Source organism: Pan troglodytes, chromosome X (genome assembly GCF_028858775.2).
Source record: "Pan troglodytes isolate AG18354 chromosome X, NHGRI_mPanTro3-v2.0_pri, whole genome shotgun sequence".
Classification (NCBI taxonomy): Eukaryota; Metazoa; Chordata; class Mammalia; order Primates; family Hominidae; genus Pan; species Pan troglodytes.
The window spans coordinates 19,431,253-19,458,109 of record NC_072421.2 but is presented as its reverse complement, the minus strand read 5'-3'; the positions used below and the strand labels follow the sequence as shown (position 1 = coordinate 19,458,109).

General features: G+C 42.1%; 1 pseudogene; it reads left to right on the top strand.

Moving 5' to 3' along the window:
• The first annotated feature begins 9,251 nt into the window (after nt 1–9,251).
• LOC107972629 (biogenesis of lysosome-related organelles complex 1 subunit 6-like) lies at nt 9,252–21,801 on the top strand (annotated as a pseudogene).
• Nucleotides 21,802–26,857: the final 5,056 nt, after the last annotated feature.

Sequence of the window (26,857 nt, the reverse complement as noted above, 5' to 3'; positions counted from 1 at the left end):
CCTGTAGTCCCAGCTACTCGGGAGGCTGAGGCAGGAGAATGGCGTGAACCCGGGAGGCGGAGCTTGCAGCGAGCCGAGATCGCGCCACTGCACTCCGGCCTGGGGGACAGCGAGACTCCGTCTCAAAAAACAAAACAAAACAAAACAAAAAAAACCAAACTCCCAACCTCAGGTGATCCACCTGCCTCGGCCTTCCTAAGTGCTGGGATTACAGGTGTGAGCCACCACGCCCGGCCCATAGTTGATTCTTTAAGTGTAGGAGCGTGTAACTTAACCCTTGCCTGGCGTGGCTTTAGGTCTTGTTTATAATTTGGTATCTTACTGCCACAGAGAGTCCCTTCCATCAGTCTTATGATCTCTATTTCAGCATTAATTCTGGTTAGTTGTTGTGTCTAAACTGCAGAGGGAGATAGTATAACGAGATGTTTCCAACCTCCCAGCTCTCATGGCAGGGAGCACAGTTTTTAAGGTCTTTCTGGGGTGCCCTTGGCCAAGAGGGGTTCCACTCAGCTGGTTAGTGGGGGTGTGGATTTTATTTTGAGTTCTCAGTGGCAAAAGGTAACATGAGCAAAGTCAATAGACAAACAATAGATGTGGACAAGAATGTATAATAAAGGGTTAATTTCTTTCTTTTTTTCTTTTCTTTTTTTTTTTTTTTTTTTTGAGATAGAGTCTCATTCTGTCACCCAGGCTGGAGTGCAGTGGCACAATCTTGGCTCACTGCAATCTCCACCTCCCGGGTTCAAGCGATTCTCCTGCCTCAGCCTCCTGAGTAGCTGGGATTACAAGCGCACACCACCACGCCCAGCTAATTTTTGTATTTTTAGTAGAGAAGGGGTTTCACCATGTTGGCCAGAATGGTCTCGATCTCCTGACCTCCTGACCCCCCACCTCAGCCTCCCGAAGTGCTGGGATTACAGGTATGAGCCTCTGTGCCTGGCCTAAAGGGTTAATTTCTACAGTATACAAAAATATCTTGCAAATTGATGAGAAAAAGATGTATAGACCAAAAAAAAAAAAAAAAAAAAAGGAGCAAAAAATATGAAGAACAAGTCCAAACACATGAAAAGGTGCTTAAATTGTCTAGTGGTCAGGGAATATATCATGCTAGTATCATTTTATACTCATGAGATTCACAAAACACAGAAAGAACTCTAACATCCAATGCTGGCAGAGATGAGGGAAAGGGGGATTTTCAGGCGTTGCTGACAGTAATGGCATTGTCACAGGGTTTTGTTTTGTTTTGTTTTAAAAACAAGCAACAGCATTTACTTTTAAAAGGCAATTACTATACTAACCAGCAATTTGACTTCCTGCAATCTGTCTGATATGGTTTGGCTATGTCCCCACCCAAATCTCATCTTGAATTGTAGCTCCCACAATTCCCACATGTTGTGGGAGGGACCTAGTGGGAGGAATTGAATCATGGGGGCGGGTCTTTCCATGCTGCTCTTGTGGAAGTGAACAAGTCTCACGAGATCTGATGGTTTGATAAAGGGGAGTCTCCCTGCACAAGTTCTCTTGTCTGCCGCCATGTGAGATGTGCCTTTTACCTTCTGCCATGATTGTGAGGCCTCCCCAGCCATGTGGAACTGCGAGTCCATTAAACCTCTTTTTCCTTATAAATTACCCAGTCTCGGGTATGTCTTTATCAGCAGCATGAAAACGGACTAATACATTGTTCCATTAGTAGAGATAGATTAGTATCTCTACATAGGGACATATATACAATATTTATTGCAGCTTTGCTTTAGTGGTCAAGAACAGGAAACAAAGTAAACACCTAATAAAAGTAGGATCACTGAATAAAGGGTGGTCCTCCATAGCCAGGAATATTATACAGCCATTAAAAAGAATCAATTAATGAACAAAAACGTTCATGGCAGCACTGGCCATAATAACCCCAATGCCTATTAGAAGGAGAATAGATCGATAAGTTCTGGTATAGTCACACAATGGGATAGTATACCGCAACCAGAACGAACAAGCCACAACTACATGCAACAACATTATAAATGTCAAGAATATAATGTGCAAAAAAGTATGTACTGAACGTTTCTTTTATGTAAGGCACAAAACAGACTAAAGAAGTCGATGCTGTTACAAGTCAGGAGGATGGATACCCTTGGGGAGGTGGGAGGTCAAGGGGAGGAGGCACGTTGGGAGAGGTAGCAGTTCTCGGGCACTGGTAATATTTTATGTCTTGATCTGGGTGCTGGTTACGTGGGTGTATTCACTGTGGAAACTCATCAAGCAGTACATTCATGATTTGTGTATTCAGAAACACCAGACTTAAAATTGTAATAACTTGCAGGGATTTCAACTAGGTATTGATTGTTGGTTAAGAAAAACAGAATGTGGAAAATCATGTATAATATAATCCCATTTTTGGCCGGGTGCGGTGGCTCACACCTGTAATCCCATCACTTTGGGAGGCCAAGGCGGGCAGATCACGAGGTCAGGAGATCGAGACCATCCTGGCTAACACAGTGAAATCCCGTCTCTGCTAAAAAAAATACAAAAAATTAGCCGGGTGTGGTGGTGGGCACCTGTAGTCCCAGCTACTGGGGAGGCTGAGGCAGGAGAATGGCATGAACCTGGGAGGCGGCACTTGCAGTGAGCCGAGATGGCGCCACTGCACTCCAGCCTGGGCGACAGAGTGAGACTCCATCTCAAAAAAAAAAAAAAAAATATATATATATATATATATATATATATATATATATAAAATCCCATTTTCATACAGCATACAACAATAAAACCACCCTGATTATGTATTCCTGGGGGTGTAAATACATGTACATATGAGGATATATGTGAGTCTCTATAGATTTATATGCAGACAGATAAAAATATGGAAAGCTGGCTAGGCGCAGTGGCTCATGCCTGTAAGGAGGCCGTGAGAGGCCAAGGCAGGTGGATCACCTGAGGTCAGGAGTTCAAGACCAGCCTGGCCAACATGGCAAAACCCCATCTCTACTAAAAGTGCAAAAATTAGCTAGAGGTGGTGGTAGGCGCCTGTAATCGCAGCTACTTGGGAGGCTGAGGCAGGAGAATTGCTTGAACCCAGGAGGCAGAGGTTGCAGTGAGCTGAGATCAAGCCATTGCACTCCAACCTGGGCGACAGAGCAAGACTCTGTCTCAAAAAAAAAAAAAAAAACTTGGAAGGCCACATAGCAGGTTAAAATGGCTTCCCTCAGTGAGGGAGAAGGGGATGAGGGTCATGCTGATGTTGGGGGAGGAAAGGGAAAAAGGAAAATACTATGCCCTTGTTTAAAAATGACAACAACAACAACAACAAAGTATAAGCCAGGTGTGGTGGCACGTGCCTGTAATCCCAGCTACTTGGGAGGCTAAGGCAGGAGGATCGCTTGAGTCCAGGAGTTCAAGGCCAGCCTGGGCAACATAGCCAGACCCCATCTCAAAAAATACATATATGATCCCATCTATGTAAACAAGACAGAAATTTAGAAATAAGTCCTGCTAAGGTTTAAAAATTGAGACCCAGGAAATGATTTATGTTGCATAACTCAAGCACATGGCATATTATGAACATTTGGTCATTGTCTGGGAAAAAATATGAAGCCTAAAGATTATTAACAAACAGCAAAGAACACAAAAAATCTACTTATCAACTGCTAGCAATATGGTGGACTCAGACAACCTGAAAATTCTTTTACTATAATCACTTAGAAATACTGGGTAAAATGTAACTTAACTATTTTAAATGTAGAGCTAGGCCCACAAATAATAAAATCAAATCCCCGGGTGCCAGAAACAAAGAAGGAAATGAAAAAGCAGAAGGGTGAGTGCCTGAGTTAATGGGGAGCAACTGTCTGCAGAGCCTGGGGGTTTGGGAATGAATGCCCACACAGGAAATGAGGCTTTGGGGCTCTGGGAACTAGGGAATTGCCCAGAGAGCTTTGCTTACAGCTGAGACCCTCAAATAACTATTCTATAAATGAAAGGATCTAAAAACAAGAGGGACCACAGGACACAGGGCTTTTGGTGGGAAAAAAATAAAAGCTCTCTGAGAAGTCAAAACCACAAGACCACAATTCACATTGCTTTTACTCTACCCACATACTTCAGAAACTCCAGACTAAAAAGTACCGTGAGAATTATTCATCAAGCAGTGATACTCCTGGGGCACAAGGCAGAAGCAAACAAAAAACTTCTTTGAATTGAAGCTCCCACATCCCAAATATCATGGAATGTTCACACACAAAAAAATAAACCCTGCTAATGATGAGTTCATAGTAAAATATTACAAAGCCCATTGGTGACTAATCCAACTCAATCAACAGTCTGCACATAGTACAAACATACAATTATACCCCCACAAACTCCAAATGCACACAGATAACCAGAAAGAGATTATTTTAAAAATACATATAAAGTAACTGCAGACTAGATAAGACACAATCAAATCCTAATAGAACTAAACTCTATGGAAAAAGGACAAGAAGAATTGAAGAAACATCAAATAGAACAGTAACCACATAATGTATCAGGGAATACGTTTTTTAAACAAGATTATAGGGATGATAATAAATTCTTCACTGAAAGACATTAGAGAAGACTAAAATGATTGAAAAAATGTACCATTTCACGGATGGGAAGACTCAATATAGCAAAGGTGGCAACTTTCTCCAGATTAGCTTATAAATTTAATGCAGTTCCCATCAAAATCCAACAGAGGATTTTACAGAATTCACAAACTGATCCTAAAATCTGTACAAAGGGCCAAAGGGCCAAAAAAAAAAAAAAATGTTAAAGAATAAAGGTAATGGGGATGGGGCTCATACTACCAGATATCAAGACTATTATAGACAGGCACTGTGGCTCATGCCTGTAATCCCAGCACTTTGTGGGGCTCAGGCAGGAAGATCACTTGAGCCCAGGAGTTTAAGGCCAGCCTGGGCAACATTGTGAGACCTTGTCTCTACAAATAATAAAAAAGTTAGCCGGGTGTGGTGGTATGTGCCTGCAGTCCTAGCTACTTGAGAGGCTGATGTGGGAGGACTGCTTGAGCCTAGGGGGGTTGAGGCTGCAGTGAGCCATGATCATGTCACTGCACTCCAGCCTGGATGACAGAGTGAGACCCCATCTAAAAAAAAAAAAAATACTATTATAAACCTATAGTATGTGATACATGAGATATTAGTGAGAAGATAGTCAAAGAGACCAGAGGATCACAAGGCCTAAAAACAGACCCACGTGGATATGGAAGCTTACTGTACGGCAGAGGCGGCCTTACGAATGAGTGGGAAAGAATGAACTGTTCAATAAACTGTGCTCCCACATCATACCTTAAAATCATTTCTAGTGGATGAGAGAGCTAAATGCTCTTGAAAAGCAAAATTTTAAAAAAACCTTTGGAGGATACAGTTGATTCTCATTATTCACAATAGCTGTGTTCTATAAACTCGCTGTGAACACTGAATTAGCAAATACTGAACCATTGCTCTTAAGGGAAACACAGGGTAGGGTTCCCGTGAGCCTCTGGTCACGACATTTTCATCACCCTATCAATCCAGAACCTTGTTTTGTGTATGTTTCTGTTGAAAGGCATCTCATTTAATTGTATTGCTGATTCCTGAACACTAAACTCCCGGCCAACAGGGCCATCCCTCATGCTTGAAGGAAGCTTCTCTAACACGTGTTTTCTCTGTAAGGCACATCACAGCTTTCTTGCGCTTGGAAGTGCCAGACAACACTTCCATCTATGCTTGGGGGCCATTTTAAACAGCAAAGTCACCCACAAAAAGCACAAAAATGTGGAAACAGTGGCACTAAATGTGCCTCAAGAAGGACACTTGTTTACAGTTTGACAGCTGAGACAAGAAGGCAGAGTGTCACCTTGTTCCACCTCAGCTGGGAATGTGCGTGACTCAGATTTTTTCACTACCTTTGCATGTGATCACTGAAGATACTGATTTTGGCAAGTAGGCAAATTTGCAAATACAAAATCTATGAATAATGAGGATCAACTGTATCTTTCTGATCTTTCCAGGAGTGAAAAGGATTTGTTTGTAAACAAGACACAAAAAGCACAAATTATAAAGAAAAAGACTGACAAACAGGACAAATAACAATTTAAAACTTCTACTTGAAAATGGATGCCAGAAAGAGAGTGAAAAATCAAGTCACAGACTAGAAGAAGACATCTGCTTCACAAATAAAGAACAAGTATTGGTATCGAGAAGCGTTTTTAAAGTTCTTAGAAATCAATAAGAAAAATACAGCCAGCCATTAGAAAAATGAGTAAAGGCTGGCCAGGTGCGGTGGCTCATTCCTGTAATCCCAGCACTTTGGGGGGGCCGAGGTGGGCAGATCACCTGAGGTCAGGAGTTCGAGACCAGCCTGGCCAACATGGTGAAAGCATGTCTCTACCAAAAATACAAAAATTAGCCAGCCTTGGTGGTGGGTGCCTATAATCTCAGCTGCTCAGGAGGCTGAGGCAGGAGAATTGCTGGAACCTCGGAGGTGGAGGTTGCAGTGAGCCAAGATTGCAACACTACACTCCAGCCTGAGTGACAAGAGTGAGACTCCATCTCAAAAACAAAAACAAACAAACAAAAACCAAAGTGGTCATTTAGTTACTATATCAAATCAAGAATATGTTATCATTAGTGCAGATTATCTTATATGGGGGACTGGCAATAAGTAACATTAGAACACGTGAGAAATAATTTCTAGACTTGTGTCTCAGTGTGTCTCCATTCTGTAAGTGATACACCTCTTCACTTCAAAAAGAAAGTGGCAAGAGATAAGATTGAATGGGGAGGAAGGCACCTTCTCCGACCACACTAAGGGGTTTGAGTTTAATGCTGAAGACAACAGGAAGCCAGTGAGGAAGCTGAAGAAAGGAAGGATAATCTTAGAAGTAGAAAGTGTAGAAGAAACCCAATAAAAAAGAAATGGAAGCTAAAGAGAGAGGGTTGGACAAGAGAATGAAAACGTATATCCATACACATACTTGCAACTTGAATGTTCTTTGCGGCAGTTTTCATAACAGTCAAAAAGTGGAAACAGGTCAGGCGCAGTGGCTCACACCTGTAATCCCAGCACTTTGAGAGGCCAAGGCAAGCGGATCACTTGAGGTCAGGAGTTCAAGACCAGCCTGGCCAACAGGGTAAAACCCCGTGTCTACTAAAAATACAAAAAAAAATTAGCCGGGCGTGGTGGCACATGCCTGTTATCCCAGCTACTTGGGCGGCTGAGGCAGGAGAATCATTTGAACCCGGGAGGTGGAGGTTGCAGTGAGCAGAGATCGTGCCACTGCACTCCAGCCTGGGCGACAGAGCAAATGAATGTTCATCAACTGATGAGTGGATAAACAAAATGTGCTATATCCATACAGTGCTATACTAGTCAGCAATAAAAAGGAATGAACTATGAATATGTGCTATGATACAGATGAACTTCAAAAACGTTATGCTCAGCGAAGAAAGCCAGACACAAGAGACCACATATTGTTGGGTTCCATTTATGTGAGTTATCCAGAAAAGACAAATCTATAGGCAGAAAGTAGGTTCATGGTTGCTTGGAGAGTGGATGGGGTGGGGCAGGGTGAGAGCAGTAGGAGGGTTAACCAGAAGTGTGCGTGAGGGATCCTATTGATCTAATGAAAGTGTTCTCAAACTGATTTATGGTGATGGTTTCCTAACTTAGGAAATTTACTAAAACATTATTGAATTGTACACTTGAAAAGGGTGAATTATAGGATCCAAAATATCCCTCAGTAAAGTTATTTTGAGAGAGAAACAGAGAGTAGAAAAAAGCACCTAATCGGCCTAAGAGAGCTTGCGGGCCAGCTGAGAGGGAGAACGCGCCTGGGCATGAGACTCTGCCCGGCTTCTGGTCCACAGGCCTCTAGGCTCTTCCTGCCCAGGAATAGGGCATCACTTTCAGGCAGGGGCAGCTTGGAGAGCTGAGCTGACCGTGGGTCAAGTGGACTTGGCCTTTGATCCTGCTCTCACTGTGTATCCTACCTCTAGCTAGACCTTGGCCTTGAGACCTGCTTGCCCCAGTTCTTACCTAAGAGGATCTAGCATTGCTTTTGACAGCCCCATTCAGTGACCTGAGCCCAGAGGCTCCTTACTCCAGCCCCACTACCACCACTGCTGACCACCGAGCGGGTCCGACTGACACCTGCCTGCCCCGCCTCAGCTACTGGCCCTTCTCATGGGCACTAGGGCAAGGTCTTCCAGCTGTTGCCCATGAACACACTCTTAATTTTGGCACTGCCTCTATTTGGCTGCAACTGAGAGAGATGGTGGCCCATAATAAGATTATGCTGTGGTGGTCAACCTTGGGCAAGGTACTTAACCTCTCTGATCTTCATTTTCCTCATGGGTAGAACAAAGAAGATAATGGCATCTCTCTTATGGGATAAAATGAGATCATTCATGTAAACTGCCAAATACAGCAGCCAACACATAGTAGGTACATACAGTGGGTGTGTCTAGTTCTATGCTTGGGTTCCTTTCTGTTTGGGTTGAGAGACCTCAGTCTCTCTGCATGCTGGAATGTGACACAGGTCACCAAACAGACTTACAAGTGTTGACTCTAGAAAAATTGGTACCATTATCAGTGATACATCATATTGATAGTAGGTATCCTTGATATAATTTATTCAAGCAGAATAATGCTGGCTTCATAGAATGAGTTGACAATTTTTGCATCCTAAAATGCCACCAGGATGGCACTTAACCTCTGTGGTCTTCCTCCCCCAAACACACAACCCCAATCTAATCAAGAGAAAAACATCAGACAAATCCTAGTCAAGGGAGATTCTACAAAATACCTGAGCAGTACACCTCGAAACTGCCAAGATTATAAAAAAAAAAAGGAACTGTCACAATCAAGAGGAGCCCAAGGAGACGAGATGACTGAATGTAGGTAATGCCATATCCTAGATGGGATCCTAGAACAGAGAAATAACATGAAGTGGAAGCTAAGAAAATTTGCATAAAGTATGCGTTCGTTCAGCAGTTGCCAACCTTTTTGGCACCAGGGACCGGTTTGGTGGAAGACAATTTTTCCACAGACTGGGGTCGGGGGATGGTTTTCCACAGACTGGGGTGGGGGGAAACTGTTCCACCTCAGATCACCAGGCATTAGATAGATTCTCACAAGGAGCACGCAACCTAGATCCCTCACATGCGCAGTTCACAATAGGGTTCGTGCTCCTATGAGGATCTAATGTTGCCACTGATCCCACAGGAGGGGGAACTCAGGCGGTAATGCAAGCTCACCTGCCACTCACCTCCTGCTGTGCGGACCAGTTCCTAACAGGCCACAGACTAGTACCTGTCCGCAGTCCAGGGATTGGGGACCCCTCCGTTAGTTAATAATAATGCATCAAGGCCAGGCGCGGTGGCTCACACCTATAATCCCAGCACTTTGGGAGGCCAAAGCAGGCAGATCACCTGAGGTCAGGAGTTCGAGACCAGCCTGGGCAATGCAGTGAAACCCCATCTACCAAAAATACAAAAATTAGCCAGGCGTGGTGTGTCTCTACTAAAAATACAAAAAAATTTAGCCGGGCGTGGTGGCAGGCACCTGTAATCCCAGCTACTTGGGAGGCTTAGGCAGGAGAATCACTTGAACTCAGGAGGCAGAGGTTGCAGTGAGCCAAGATCACACCACTGCACGCCAGCCTGGGCAACAAGAGCAAAATTCCATCTCAAAATAATAATAATAATAATGCATCAACATTGGCTCATTAATTGTGACAAGTTTACCATACCAATGTAAGACGTGAATAGGGGAAACTGGGTCTGAGGTATGTAGAACTCTCTGTACTATCTCTACAACTTTTCTATAAACCTAAATCTATTCTAAAATAAACAGATTATTTACAAAGCAAAAACACAAAAAGTCTGTCGTCCACACATGTATGGATCTATTTCTGGACTCTATTCTGTTCTATTAACCTATTTATTTATCTTTACACTAATACCACACCATTTAATGAGTAGAGCTTTATAATACATCTTGAAATAAGGTAGAGTGTTAGTTCTCTAAATTCGTTCTGCTTTTTCAATGTTGTTTTGCTTATTCTAGTTCCTTTGCATTTTCATATGAATTTTAGAATTAGTCTGTTGATTTCTATTTTTAAAAAAAAGGCTGCTGGGATTTTCACTGGGACTGTGTTGAATCTATGGATTAATAAACTGGGAGTGGTTGGGGATCTTCGCATTATTGAGTCTTCTGACTCAACACAGTATATCTCAAGATTTATTTAGATCTTCTTTAATTTCCCTCAGCAATATTTGTAGCTTCTAGTGCACAACTTGCAAATACTTTGTCACATTTATGGCTAAATATTCCATTTTTCGAAGCTCTTTTTAATAGTATTGGTTTTGCTATTGTTGTTGTTGGTTTTTGTCTGTTTGTTTTGAGATGGAGTTTCGCTCTTGTTGCCCAGGCTGGAGTGCAATGGTGCAATCTCAGCTCACCGCAACCTCCGCCTCCCGGGCTCAAGTGATTCTCCTGCCTCAGCCTTTCGAGTAGCTAGGATTATAGGCATGTGCCACCACGCGTGGCTAATTTTGTACTTTTAGTAGAGACAGGGTTTCTCCATGTTGGTCAGGCTGGTCTCGAACTTTCGACCTCAGGTGATCCGCCCACCTCGGCCTTCCAAAGTGCTGGGATTACAGGCGTGAGCCACTGCACCCGGCCAGTATTGGTTTTTAAATTCCAATTTCTGATTGTTCGTTGTGAGTATATTGAAGTAAAACTGATTTTTATATATTGATCTTATATCCTGCAAACTTGCTAAACTAGCTTATTAGTTCTGGTAGCTCTTTTGTAGAGTCCATCAGATCATGTCATCTGCACATAGAGATAATTTTTCTTCTTCTGTTCAAATCTGGATGTCTTTATTTCTTCCTCTTAACTGATTATACTGGCCAGAGCTGTAGGTTTTTCATATATGCCCTTTATTAGGTTAAGGAATTTTCCTTCTGTTTCTAGTTTGCTGAGAAGTTTTATCAGAAATGGATGTTGGATTTTATTCAACATCTATGTTTACTGAGATACTCATATGATTTTTTTGGTTTGTTAATAAAGTGAATTATATGGAATGAGAGCAGTATTTAGTCTAAAGCTAATTATTCCCCACCACTGAGGCAAGGTCCTTTGGAGTACTCTATCCAATGCTCCAAAAATCAGGAGATTTTCCACACTAATTAGTGGGACAAGGCTTTATTCTGGGCCCTAAGTGAGCAGCGGGTGGTTCTTTCCCTGGCCTCAGGTAATTTCCTCATGTGCATGCCCTGCTCAGCCTTCTGCTAAAAACTTGAGGGGAAGCCTCTGCAGATTTCCAGAGTTCTCTCTCTGTGCAGCTGTCTCCTCTCCAGGACTATGTCCTACAAACTCTAGCCACCTTGGACTCCCAATTTAGGGATTCTTCTGGCTTTGCCTGAGTTTCCCCTCCCTGTGCCACAGCCTGTAAACTCTCTGAAGGGAGTAAGCTGGAGCAATTGTAGGGTTTACCTCATTCATTTCTCATCTCTCCAGGATGACTATTCTTTAGTGCCTGATGTGCAGTGTTTTGGAAATAATTGTTTCAGATATTCTGTCTTTTGTTTTTGTTGTATCAGGAGGATACATCTGGTCCCTGTTACTCCATGTTGGCCAGAAGTAGAAGTTGACTTCAGGTTTTCATTTACTTTGAAAATCTTCTAGCTGGATGATAGAGATTAAAAGTACTTTTATATTCCAACTCAGCCTGCCCTGGCCGCTTTATATTCCTCATAAATCCTGCTTGAAAACTGAACAGTTTTTGCTTTGGCTCATCTCTCTTTTCTTATACTCTATTATACACAGCTAGGACCAATCAGCTGTCACTTTCAACATTTTGCCTGTAGACCTCCTTAGTCAAATCCAAATTTCATTAAGAAGCTTTTCCATCTTCCATATTATCATAAACTACACTTTTGGAAATTGTTTCAAAACCACATAACATGTGTAAACATGTTTTGTAGCCTGCAATAGCAGTTTCCTAGCTAATTTTCCAGGTTTTGCTGGTTCCTCACTGCTTTTCCAGCCTCTGCCCTAATGTGGCAGGCCAAGTCTCACTAACACAGGCCTCCATAACAACTGTTTCAATACTGACTGAGTGGTTAAGTTAAATATTAAAAGCTAAAAAGCCAGTGCCCTTATACAAAGGCTGGAATGTAACAAAAGCCCACCAAGAGTTTTGCCTAGCCTTTCCCTGGGCCTTAAAGCATGACAAAATAACGAAGGAATTCTTAACAGGACCCATTTAGGATTAAACATGTTTTATTGTGGGTCTGAAGAAACTCCCCAGGCCTCTGCAAACAAGTTTACTGGGGGTCTGAAGGAACTCCCCAAACCTCCGTGATTTAGCAGGAGACAAGATACGGGTAATCACCTCAGCACTTGGACCCATTTAGGTTAAGTAAATTTACTGAGGCTCCAGAGGAAGGTCTTCAGGACTCAGACCTTAGTTATAGATTAAAAGAAGTTAATCACTTATGTCTTTAGATGAGTGCACACTTACACGTAGGCATACAGCTTAGAAGGTATATAAGCTCTGGAAAACTTTGTAATTTTGAATTGGCCTGGCCATAATTTCCAGGTCTTCTCCCTGTAGCCAGTTGCAGAAATAAGAACTCTCTTCCTCTCCAGTTCAACTGCATCTCGTTATTGGGCCACAAGAAATAGCAGCCCGATCCTCAGTTTGGTCCAGGCACACTAACACCTTGTCCTAAAATTACTGACACATATTTCAGTTTCTGTTAGGATAGCACTCCACTTGCAGGTATCCTTTTCCTTATAATTTAGTTTTTGTCACATTATAAACTACTCTAAAATTCAATGTCTTAAAAACAGCAATTGTCGGGCACAGCGGTTCACATCTGTAATCCCAACACTCTGGGAGGCTGAGGCAGGCGGATCACCTGAGGTCGGGAGTTCAAGACCAGCCTGACCAACATGGAGAAACCCCATCTCTACTAAAATACAAAATTAGCTGGGCATATGTAGAAAGAAATAGACATGAGACTCCATTTTGTTCTGTACTAAGAAAAATTCTTCTGACTTGAGATGCTGTTAATCTGTAACCCTACCCCCAACCCTGTGCTCGCAGAAACATGTGCTGTGTCGACTTAAGGTTTAATGGATTTAGGGCTATGCAGGATGTGCTTTGTTAAACAAATGCTTGAAGGCAGCATGCTTGTTAAAAGTCACCACCACTCCCTACTCTCAAGTACCCAGGGACACAAACACTGCGGAAGGCCGCAGGGACCTCTGCCTAGGAAAGGCAGGTATTGTCCAAGGTTTCTCCCCATGTGATAGTCTGAAATATGGCCTCGTGGGAAGGGAAAGACCTGACCGTCCCCCAGCCCGACACCCGTAAAGGGTCTGTGCTGAGAAGGATTAGTAAAAGAGGAAGGCCTCTTTGCAGTTGAGATAAGAGGAAGGCATCTGTCTCCTGCTCGTCCCTGGGCAATGGAATGTCTCAGTGTAAAACCCGATTGAATGTTCCATCTACTGAGACAGGAGAAAACCGCCTTAAGGCTGGAGGTGAGACATGCTGGCGGCAATACCGCTCTTTAATGCACCAGATATGTTTATGTATGTGCACATCAAAGCACAGCACATTTTCTAACCTTGTTTATGACACAGAGACATTTGTTCACATGTTTTCCTGCTGACCCTCTCCCCACTATTACCCTATTGTCCTGCCACATCCCCCTCTCCGAGATGGTAGAGATAATGATCAATAAATACTGAGGGAACTCAGAGACTGGTGCCTGTGCGGGTCCTCCGTATGCTGAGCACCGGTCCCCTGGGCCCACTTTTCTTTCTCTATACTTTGTCTCTGTGTCTCTTTCTTTTCTCAGTCTCTCGCCCCACCCGACGAGAAACGCCCACAGGTGCGGAGGGGCAGGCCACCCCTTCAGGCGTGGTGGCGCATGCCTGTAGTCCCAGCTACTCGGGAGGCTGAGGCAGGAGAATCGCTTGAACTGGGGGGGCGGAGGTTGTGGTGAGCCAAGATCACGCCATTGTACTACAGCCTAGGCAACAAGAGCGAAACTCCATCTCAAAACAAACAAACTAACAACAACAAAAAAAAAAACCCAGCAATCACTTATTTGGACTGTGAAAGGGAAGTATCTTGGGTCCCCAAAATCACTAAGCTGGGAACTGCTTAGGGAAAACGTGCCTCCCATTCTATTCAAAGTCATCCCTCTGCTCACTGAAATAAATGCATATGTGATTGCCTCCTTTGGAAAGGCTGATCAGAAACTCAAAAGAATGCAATCGTTTGTCTCTAGCCTACCTGTGATGTAGAAGCCCCCTCCTCTCTTCGAGTTGTCCCCTTTCTGGACCAAACCAATATTCATCTTACATGTGTTGATTGATGTCTCATGTCTCCCTAAAATGTGTAAAACCAAGCTGTGCTCTGACCACCTTGGGCACATGTCATCAGGACCTCCTGGGGGTGTGTCATGGGCACGTGCCCTCAATCTCGGCAAAATAAACTTTCTAAATTAACTGAGACCTGTCTCAAATTTTGGGGGTTCATAAGACCATAACTTTGTACATCAGCAATTTGGGCTAGCTTCAACTGTGCAGTTCTTCTGGCCTGGATGGGTTCAGGTAATCTCAGCTGAACTCATTCATGCATCTTCAGTCGGCTGGTGGGTTAGCTGGGGCTGGCTACTTTATGATGAATTTAATTGGGATGACTAGGCCTTCCTCCAGAGGCCTGAGTTTGTTTAGTTGGAAGTGGTCCTAAACCATCAAAGGTGATAGTTTCCGTGACAGGGACAATTAATCAATTTACACTGAATATTTGGATTTAAATCTACCATATTACTGTTTGGCTTATCTCTTCTATATTCTTTTTCCCTTTTGACTTCTTTTTAAAATTGTTATTATTCCATCTCTCTATAGATTGGAAATTATATACCTTTACTATTTTTTTAAACCAGTTATTCTAGAGATTACAACATGCATTCTTGACATCACAATCTAATGTTAATTGTTGCTTTGACCGTGTTTTTAGACAATAAAAAGACCTTAGAACCCTTTAACTCCATTTATTCTCTCATCAACTTATGTACTAACTATTGTTATCATTTAGTCTCTGTAATTTTACTCTTATTTTAACTCTTATAAGAGGTTATTATTCATTTAGATTTTACTCACACATTTACCATTTCAATGCTCTTGAGTCCTTCGAGCACTTCTGATCTTCCATATAGGCTCATAGAAGCACATCCAAATAGAGAGAGGTGGTGGGGGTAGGACTTGAGAAGGATCAGTAGTGCCTTGTAAGGCAACTAATTCAGGGGAGGCCATTACAGGTCCTCCAGGCCCAAAAAGGGGAAAAGTACCCTCCTCAGGCAGGGATGGCAGGGCTGCTTCTCCAGGAAAGGAAAATAAGAATCAAAATCTGCTGGTGGGTCCTGGAAACAGTAAACTAGAGGTTCCTCTTCAAAGACTTTCCTCCCCATCTAATTAGGAATAAATAGTAACTTCTCTTAGAAGCAAAATTTATTCAAAGACCTGTGCTAACATTCTTAAATATCTGCTAGCCGTAATAAAGAAATCAATGTACTTTATGTTCTTAGCTTCCACAATTTAGCCTAAATATTTGCCCTGGCATGCTTATACTGGCCCAAGCAAGCATTAGGTCATATCCTGTTCCTCTTCCTTATTTGAAGGGGTTTTTACCTTTCTCAGCATTCCACAAGTTACTTCCGCCTTCCTTTGTTCTCCTCTGCCTTTCCCTCTTTTAGAAAGTTCTAAGTTGCAGGCCGGGCGTTGTGGCTTGCGCCTGTAATCCCAGCACTTTGGGAGGCTGAGGCGGGCAGATCACAAGGTCAGGAGATTGAGACCATTCTGGCTAACACAGTGAAACCCTGTCTCTACTAAAAATACAAAAAAATTAGCCACGTATGGTGGCATGCGCCTGTAGTCCCAGCTACTCGGGAGGCTGAGGCAGGAGAATCACTTGAACCCAGGAGGCGGAGATTGGGGTGAGCCAAGATTGTGCCACTGCACTCCCGCTTGGGTTACAGAGCGAGACTCCGTCTCAAAAACAAAAAAAAAAACAACAACAAAAGTTTAAGTTGCTAGCCAGTCAGGACAAATACAGAATGTGAGGTCCCATTCCAGCCAATGGAAACCAGACACAGCAGTAGGGTGGACACGTCAGGTTAAATGACCCTGTCTCCTTTGTTCGGTGTACTCTTGCAGCAAAATTGCTGGCGAGTGTACCCTTTCTGCAGAAAGTAAAAAAATGGCCTTGCTGAGGAAATTAAATTTATGTTCAAGTGCTAGTTCTTTACGGCACCGGGGAACAAGCATTTCAAACAGGTCTCCATTCCAATTTTCAGGCTGCCATTCCTTCCCAATCATTGTCTTTTCAGCAACATACCCTAAGAGGTTGGGAGTTCAATTTGTATTGTCATTCAAGCATTCACAGGATTAGACTTCGGGTTTGGCTTTCAGAAATCTAAGCCTTGTGGCTACAGGAGATAAGAGTTTCTTTCCTGGTAGTTTTAGAAACATTCAGGTCCTTTATGTAGACCTTGAGCTGATCACTTTCTTTACCCAAGTTCTTCAGTAAACGACCAACCAGCCAACCCTATTACACTCATCCTTTTGACTAAAATGTTAAAAGTGGCAAATACTTGTTCTCCTAGAGGTCTGCCTTCTATAGGTACTTGATCGCAAGTATCTGAAGGTGATAATTTGAGTAACTATTTTGCCACTTCACACTGTGGAGTACAAGTACCTCTTTAGCACTGGAAACAGGGCTACTTGTACCTTTAAATCAAATCAGAGTAGGGAACCAATTTCAGAAAACCCAGAACCAATTCAGAGCACTTATCTTTAAGATTCTGTTCTTCTGGAACTACTCTCAGTACCAAATTCTGTGTCAGTCTGGGTTCAACCAGAGGCAGAACCAGAAGAAGATACAGATAGGTAGGTAGGCAGATAGGTGATTGATGATTTATAGGTAGATAACCGGTAGAAACCAGATGTGGTCTCCATATCTGATGCTGGAGCTCAAAGTCTACAGGGCAGGTAGTCAGGAAGGAAGATCACGAGCAGGCTAAAACCCACAAGCACAAGCTGGCACCCCACGAAAATGAACTGAAGCCTGTGTCCTTTCTTACCATCTCTGACCTTGGTCATCGAGTTGCCCTGCAGAAGCCAAGGCTTTCGGTCATGGAGCTAAACACATGTACACAGCCCAGAAATCAGAGAAGCTGATAGGATCCAGGGGTAGGTAGAGCAATTGCAGGCCTAGCTACTGTCTCACACCAATGAGGTGAATCTGCAGATCAGCCACAGCATGTGTAAGCTGCAAAATAGCAACTCCTTTCCTTTTGCCTCCCAAATCTCCTGGCCCACCCTAACCAAAAACATACAAGAGAGGGAATTCTGAGAAAGGTAGTTCAGCCTAGCCAAACTGACACAATTACAAAGCCATCACTTTCTTTAATGGTTATATGTCTCTTCAGACACTCCTTTTGTTCTTGAGTAATATTTTTCCATAGAAAATAGTCCATGGGGCCGGGCGTGGTGGCTCACGGCAACATTACAATTTAAAGATCTTACTCGGCTTTGTGATTCTAGAATCAGGCAACACTTCATTCTATAAAATTAGAGTAAGTGTTCCAATGAGTTGAGCAGAGGAGGTTGGTATGGAAAGAGAAAAGCTGAAGAAAGCAAAGCGGAACCAAAGAGTGAAAGCAGATTGGTCTCCTCCAAGTTACTTTCCTTGTAAGGTAGAAACAGAGAAACAGAACACTAGACAAATAACTGATTGGAATTAATTGGTTAACACCAGGTTACTTCAGATTACATTTTCTTTTCTTTACTTTTTTTTTTCCTGTTTTTTTGTTTGGCGGGGGGACGGAGTTTTGCCCAGGCTGGAGTACAGTGGCATGAACTCGGCTCACTGCAACCTCCGCCTCCTGGGTTCAAGTGATTCTCCTGCCTCAGCCTCCTGAGTAGCTGGGATTACAGTGCCTGCCACCATGCCTGGCTAACTTTGTATTTTTAGTAGAGATGGGGTTTCACCATGTGTTGCCCAGGCTGGTCTCGAACTCCTGACCTCAAGTGATCCACCGGCCTCGGCCTCCCAAAGTGCTGGGATTACAGGCATGAGCCACCGTGCCCGGCCAGTTTCAGATTACTTTTTGTTTTAAGGATTAAAGGCAGAGGGAACTTCATTATCACTTGGATGGAAATTGGCCCATTTGGGAAATGAGGCTGTTTCACTATCCTGATTTTTTGGAAGGCCAGCTCACAACTCATTTTTGGTTTGGTGATGTGGCACTTCAGCATGAGTGACTCCACTTTGATTTTTAGTCTGGTCTGTTTGTTGCTTAGTTGAAAACAATGGCCTCCTCCAGATTTTTGTTTAACACCTTTCTCCTCTTTTGATCAGGCTCTCCCCTAGGTGAGAGTGCAACCAAAACTTAGGGCATCAGCGCTGCTCTCAGTTACCATCATCTGGGTTTCTAGTCTCAATATATCAATCACAGGTTATGGTATCTTCATGATCACACACTTCTCTGAGTTTCTGTCATTCCAGCAGATGAGAGACCATTTCATGCTTGACAAATGGCTGTGTTCAAACATTTAAAACTTTTTGAGAGGATACAGTGCACTACGGAGACTACTATTGTAACTATCAGGAGGATAATACCTAGAATTTGGAGTATGGTTCTTAGCCAAGGTTCCCATAAACCAACCCAACTAAAATTAAGTAGATCAAAGAAGGAGCCAGATGAGGGGTCTACCATCATAACCAAGTAGCCTGTTAATTTTTGCAACTGAGTCTCCAATACCTGATGGATTTATCCCTGAGCAACAAGAAGTGTTAGCAACTGTACAGATGGCAGTAGGCAGCAATTCTATTATCCGCCATCCCATGACTGGGTGAAATTAAAGCAAAGAGTGACCATTTGCAAGTGACCTGCAGAAGCTACTGACTGAAATTCTAACTACGGCATTATTCTGCCAAGTGAAAGAGGTAAGAATAAGCAAAGAAAAATTCAGAGGAGTAAGAGTCTTAGGATAGGGAGGCTTCTTCCGATTGTCTCGGGAAAGCTGTCCACAGTGTGAAGTTGGCAGCTTCGCATCCTGGTTTGCAGTTTCAATGTTTCTGGTTGTAACATTGGGCATTCTGGTGAACTCTTTGTGTGGCCCACACATCAGGCATGAGACTTGTCCCTTCCCAAATTTACATTGAGTTGTTCAGCTTCAGCTTATAGGGCTTTAGGAACAGAGCAGTTTTTGTTCTTAGTTGGAGTTTTATAGCCAGTTATTGGAGGAAACTAGAATTCAGAAACAAGTCCAGTCTACAAGTAGAAAATAAAAACTCAAACACAGTGAACAGGGCTATGATCTAGTAACGGGGTGCTACATTTGTTCTTCTGAAACACAATTTTTCTCTCTACAGTCACTCTCATTCCTACTAATCAGAGGTAAACTAATTTGTTTGCAAAATAAGTTTACTCTCATTAAACTTGGCCTGGTTGTTTTACATAAATGCAGCAAGAATAATCACTTAGGTTCTTTTAAAAGCTGCTTGGTTGGAAATTTTGTAAGGAGTCTCACATTGGACTTTTTAAAACCTCTCAATAATAGACCGGGCGCGGTGGCTCACGCCTGTAATCCCAGCACTTTGGGAGGCCGAGGTGGGTGGATCACCTGAGGTCAGGAGTTTGAGACTAACCTGGCCAACATTGTGAAACCCCATCTCTACTAAAAAATACAAAAATTAGCCGGGCGTGGTAGCACGTGCCTGTAGTCCCAGCTACTCAGGAGGCTGAGACAGGAGAATTGCTTGAACCCGGGAGACGGAGGTTGCGGTGAGCCGAGATTGTGCCACTGCACTCCAGCCTGGGCGACAGAGCGAGACTGTCTCAAAAATAAAATAAAATTAAAATTAAAATTAAAACCACTCAATAATAAAAAGCCAAACTAAGGCAGACATCAGACTTTGCCTGTAGTATCTAATATCTTGAGAGTGACTTTTTTTCCACACTGTAAGGCTGGGAACCCTTGAAAGCAGGCATTTTATGCGCATTCTCAAATATGACAGTCCAGTCAAAAGCCTTGGTATTTTAACCAGTGTTGTCAATTGTATCCTGTTATAAAGCAAGCAAATTCTTATTAAACTTATGTGAATAACCAGATTGCCATAAAAATAAGAATATTCATGAATAGTTTCCAAATTCTGGAGGATAAGGTAGGAAGAAAAAGCAAATGTTTCAATTTTTTTTTTTTTTTTAAACGGAGTCTTACTCTGTCATGCAGGCTGGAGTGCAGTGGCGTGATCTTGGTTCACTGCAACCTCTGCCTCCTGGGTTCAAGCGATTCTCTTGCCTCAGCCTCCTGAGTAGCTGGGACTACAGGCATGTGCCACCACACCCAGCTAATTTTTGTATTTTAGTAGAGACAGGGTTTCGCCATGTTGGCCAGGCTGGTCTCAAACTCCTGACCTCAGGTGATCCACCCACCTTGGCCTTCAATTTTTGTTTACAAAAATAAACTTTACCAAATTGTTGTAAACTATAGGTAGCTTAAAATAAAAAAGTGTTCTTAAACCTGAAAAACAGGGCTGGCCACGGTGGCTCATGCCTGTAATCCCATCACTTTGGGAAGCCGAGGTGGGCGGATCACGAGGTCAGGAGTTCGAGACCAGCCTAACCAACATGGTGAAACCCAATCTCTATTAAAAATACAAAAATTAACCTGGCATGGTGGCACACACCCGTAATCCCAGCTACTCAGGAGGCTGAGGCAGGAGAATTGCTTGAACCTGGGAGGTGGAGGTTGCAGTGAGTGGAGATTATGCCATTGCACTCCAGCCTGGGGCACAAGAGTGAAACTCTGTCTCAAAAAAAAAAAAAAAAAAAAGCAGATGAGGCCCCTTCCCTGTTCCTAGCTGGAGGGACACAAGTGTCCTTGGGCCATTGTCCTTGGACGGGGCCCTGATGAGGCCACCCAACAGCCTGGAATCCTGGGAGCCCACGCTGGGTTTAAGTGACACTTCTCTAGATGAAGGGTTAATAGAGGACTTGACTATAAAACAAGGCTGTGGAGCAACTGGCAGAAGGATTGCTTTCTCATTACTTGCCAGATCTGCACAGATCAAAACAAACCCTCCAGGAACTCACACAGAACCAGGTTGTATTGTCAGACACACTGGAACAAGAGATTTCAAAATTTAAAGACTGTCATTCTATGTTGGATATTAATGCTTTGTTTGCTGAGGCTAAATACTATCCTGCCGAGTTGGTGAATATAAGAAAAGAGATGCTGATGCTTAATGAAAAAAAACATCAAATTTTTAAAAAAAGAGCACAGGCCAGGCATGGTAGCTCAGGCTTGTAATCCCAGCACTTTGGGAGGCTGAGGTGGGCGGGTCACTTCAGGTCAGGAGTTCGAGACCAGCCTGGACAATATGGTGAAACCCCATCTCTAATAAAAATACAAAAATTAGCTAAGCGTGGTGGTGCAAGCCTGTAGTCCCAGCTACTTGGGAGGCTGAGGTAGGAGAATCTCTTGAACCCAGGAGGCGGAGGTTGTAGTGAGCCGAGATCGTGCCACTGCACTCCAGCCTGGGTGACAGAGCAAGACTCTGTCTCAAAAAAAAAAAAAAAAAAAAAAAAAAAGGACTTAAACTGCAGCAAAGGAGGCAAAAAAGAGTTGGAAAAAGAGCAGCAATGAGAGGAGTTTGAAAGAGAAAAGTAGTTAACTGCCAGACCAGCTAAAAGGACGTGACAATTTGTGTTTGTGTGTTTTCTTCTCCTATCCTATATTTGGATTAAGATGGCTTAAGTGTAGACTGAAGCTGAGGTAGTGGCTTATACCGTTATGTCAGATCTTGAAATCCTTATTCCAGGATTACTGTGTCTCCATGCCTTTCTTCCTAAATAGTAGACATCATACTGCTTTGTTTTTGATATTTATATGTAAGTTTTTCAAATTTTATTTAATTTTAAAATGTACTATTTTGACCTTGAATCATTTATAAACTGGAAAATGGTTTATTATGAGTCTAGACTCTAAGTGGTTAAAAATTCAAATGAATTTTTTAGCTTCTTAATGAATATAGATTTAAAACTTTCCAGTTCTTATTTTATGAACTGGCTTGCGTTTCTGGCAATACAATGCTGATTTTTAGTAATTGTCTTTTCATTGCTTAGTTAAGAAGAAATGCCAGCTGTTTAATCACATCTACCCCTGGAAAAGAGGTGAGCCTTGTGAAGAACATAATGGAAAAGTGCACGCACAGGAAATAACAGCAGTTCAGGTGTAGTTCAGGTGAGCAAGATGCCAGATAGATTCTACTAACCAGTGCCGTTGTCACTGCTTTTGAAGCTTTTGGGTTCAAAGATTACATCTAGGCTGGGCGCAGTGGCTCACGCCTGTAATCCCAGCACTTTGGGAGGCCGAGGCAGGTGGATCCCTTGAGGTGAGGAGTTCGAGACCAGCCTGACCAACATGGTAAAACCCTGTTTCTACTAAAAATACAAAATTAGCTCGGTGTGGTGGCACATGCCTGTAATCCCAGCTACTCGGGAGGCTGAGGCAGGAGAATTGCTTGAACCCAGGAGGTAGAGGTTGCAGTGAGCCAAGATGGCGCCACTGCACTCCAGCCTAGGCAACAAGAGCGAAACTCCGTCTCAAAAAAAAAAAAAAAAAATTCTTGAAGTGGAATGATGTATAGCAACGACCCACTTTATAATGATAGAGATGGTGAAAAATTAGTAAATAGTTTCACAAAGAGGTAGCATGATACCTTTAGTGTTTTCTAGATTTTTTTCTGGATACTATATGTAGAAACTTACTATGTGAGGAAAATATTATGAGGTTTCATTGTTTAAAATCAAGAGTGTATTATTTACTGTTTTACAGTATTATTTAATATCCAACTGGTCTCCAATCTCTATTACATAGGGACTGTGCAGAGCCTGTAAAGGTGTATGAATGTGTATCTTCCATAATCCACATTATATTTTTGGTAAGCTGGAATCACTACCTCTGATCACGTATCAGGCTAATGATGGAGAAAGCATTGGATTTAAGTTCAGGGCTAAGAACTGGTTTGTTTAAAAGTTTAAATTGTGGCCAGGCACGGTGGCTCATGCCTGTAATCCCAGCACTTTGGGAGGCCGAGGTGGGCAGATCATGAGGTCAGGAGTTCGAAACTAGCCTGGCCAACATAGTGAAACCCTATCTCTACCAAAAATACAAAAATTAGCCAGGTGTGGTGGCACGCACCTGTAGTCCCAGCTACTTGGGAGGCTGAGGCAGAAGAATTGCTTGAACCCGGGAGGCGGAGGTTGCAGTGAGCTGAAACGGCACCATTGGCCTCCGGCCTGGGTGACAGAGCAGGACTCTGTCTCAAAAAAAAAAAAAAAAAGTTTAAATTGTTTGAAAGGGCATTTGTCTTCTTTAATGAATGATGATCTCACAATTCAGTTGACTTTGACCTAATATTTAAGAGTATAAATATATTTTCTTTGAAAAGGCTGAGTGTTGCCCTCAAACACTTGCTAAAACTGCCTAGGGCAGGATTCATTAGGGCTTGCAGGACAATGTCACCTAAATTGCTGAATGTACTCATTGTAATGTGATATCTGACAGAGGGGGTGCAGTGTTTCTGGGTCATTTTGGACCAACTGCAATGGTTGTTTCAGATGCTGGTTCCTGCACACTACTCTCAATCTACTGAAGCACATCTGGTTTTTTGTTTTGCCTTGCTTTTAGTTTTTAAAGTTTCCCCCAGTGATTCCAATGCACCTGAAAAATTGAGAACCACAGGCTCAGTGGTAGGTCAGGGTTTCCCACACTAGGCTGCACAGCATTATCACCTGGGAACATTAAAAAATACAGACATTCTCAATTCTTTTAGTGTAATTAGCTATGATGTGGATCCCATGTATTTTTTTAAAGAGCTCCCCAGATAATTCTGATGTCAGGAGCCACCGGTATAGACTATCTAGTGAGTTGTATTATAAACAATAAAATACTTTAAAAGCTACCCAGTAACTTTTGGGATTAATTTTATGAAATAAATTCTGAACTGCTGTTTTTGATATAGTCAGACTTAAGACTGAAACCTAGCAGGCAGGCAATAGATATAGAATTCTAGTTAACTGAACTTTTGTGACCTGTATAAAAATAAATCATGTTTATTGAACGGATGGCAAGGCACATATACTTTCAGAATTGTATTAAGTTTTGAAGACTTTTTTAAAAAATGTCAAAATGTATATATATTAGTATCCACTATCTTAAGGTCAATTATAAACCAGAAGTACTGTTATCTTGGTGATTAAAATCTATAACTTTAGCTGTATTTCAATAACAAAAACATATCTTACTAGACTGAGTGTGGTATCTCATGTATGTAATCCCAGTGCTTTAGGAGGCTGAGGTGGGCGGACTCATTGAGCCCAGGAGTTCGAGGCTGCAGTGAGCTATAATTGCACCACTGCACTCCAGCCCAGATGACAGAGTGAGACCCTGTCTCTAAAAAAAACAAACAACATATCTTACTGACTAAACCTGAATGGAACTCATAATTAGTCTTTCTGTATTTTTCCACAAAATAGCGAATTGGTACTTGGGAGACTTCTGTTTTTTTGTTGTTGTTGTTGAAAAAACTGCCTTTGTTCTGAAATTATATCACCTGTGTTCTGAACTAAGATGATGGGAGTTCATTTTGTATTTACTTTGCAGTAAGTATCATGTAAATACGCAAACGTTGAATGTAATATAGATTGTGATCGCAGTGGTTTTTTGGGTGATACAGTTTATAAATATACCAATTATACACCCTCATACATTTGTCTGATTTTGAATTTGTAAAATGAGGACTACTGTTTACACATTTAATACAAAAAAAGGTCTCCGGAAAAAAAAAAAAAGATGAATACTCTAAGAAAAGCTTGTTTTAACATAGGGGACTAAATTTTAGTTTTGTATTAGTGTACTTTTGATCTCAAAGCTTAATTTTTAGAAAACCCTATAAATAATTCCCTTCCAATTTTTGCCAACTTGATCACATACAAAATTCTTTTTTTTTTTTGAGACAGGGTCTTGCTGTGTCACCCAGGCTGGAGTGCAATGGCGCAGTTGCGGCTCACTGCAGCCTCTGCCTCCCGGGTTCAAGTGATTCTCCTGCCTCAGCCTCCCGAGTAGCTGGGATTACAGGCATGCACCACCACACCCAGCTAATTTTTTTATTTTTAGCAGAGACGTGGTTCTGCCATGTTGGCCAGGCTGGTCTCGAACTCCTGACCTCAAGTGATCCGTCCACCTCGGCCTCCCAAAGTGCTGGGATTACAAGTGTGAGCCACCTCGCCTGGCCTACAAAATTCTTTTCATAGGATTCATCTCCTACACACCTACAACTTGCTCAGATCTCTTAGAACTTGCTCAAATCTTGTACAACTTGCTTAAACCTTCAGTTTTGTTCTATACTTCCTTCTTTTTCATACTGGAACAACCAATCATTCTACTTTATGACAAAAATTTACTTTCCTTTTTCCCTTATCATTTTGACAACAAAAATTCTTCCTCATACAAAAAAAAATTACTTTTTCTCTTTTCAACTTTTTTTTAAGCCAAACATACGTTTTCATACTTATAACTTTCTTGACATCGCTCTTACTGGTTCCTCCCTACCTCATTTCTATTTCCTTCCAAAATCCTTATTTTGAAACAACTTTTAAATAACCTCCAAATTAGACAAAATTAATCTTTTTAAGAAAAAAGTATCCTTTTATTTTTTCCTCACCAAAACACATCTTACTTTCTTTAGTTTGCATACAGAATTCCTTTATAGTAGTTTTATTATTGGAATTTTTAATCCTTAGCAATTGTGAATCAGTATTCTATAAATTAAGTTTCATAATTTCTAGAAATATGCACTTTCTCAAAGTACAATTTTTCATATTAACAGACCAAAATATATTTATTTTTCCATAGCTTTTCTTTAAATAGACTAAAATATATTTAGTCTTTATTTTATCTTATTTTTTGAGACAGAGTCTTGCTCTGTCACCCAGGCTGGAGTGTAGTGGCGCGATCTCACTGCAACCTCCACCTCCTGGGTTCAAGCAATTCTCCTGCCTCAGCCTCTGAGTAGCTGGGATTACAGAAGCCCACCACCACGCCCAGCAAATTTTTGTATTTTTAGTAGAGATGGGGTTTCACCATGTTGTCCAGGCTGATCTGGAACTCCTGACCTCGTGATCCGCCCACCTCGGCCTCCCAAAGTGCTGGGATTACAGGCATGAGCCACCGCACCCAGCCATATTTAGTCTTTCTATAAAATTTAAGAAGCCAAAAATAAATTTAAAGTTACGTTCAAATTAATGTTTCAGTATTCTAACTTAATTGGAAATGACTCAGACAGTTCATGAATATTACTTAATCATAACAGGACTTTAAGTTACTGTAAAAGGTTTTCAAAACTGAAAAGTTCATTTATCAATTTGTATCCCATTTACATACACCTAATTTACTCATTTTTAACAATTATGCTTGAGTTGTTCATTAAGCAAAGCTAGCCATCACCTCAAGTTATTTTTCAAAAAAATCAGGAAACTATAAGTATTACAGAAGCAAAAAGATTAATAGGTTAAACATGGTTCTTCCACTCTGCTTTTTTTCCCTTTCCTATTGAGACGGGTTAGTTCTCTTGAACTCCTTCGTGGGCGGAAACTGGAGTAGCTCATTCCACTCAGCCCGCACTGGCTACTCTTGGCAGGAGGGAGCGTGCAAGCGAGTGAGTGCAGGAACCAGAGCAAATGAATCCTGGGAC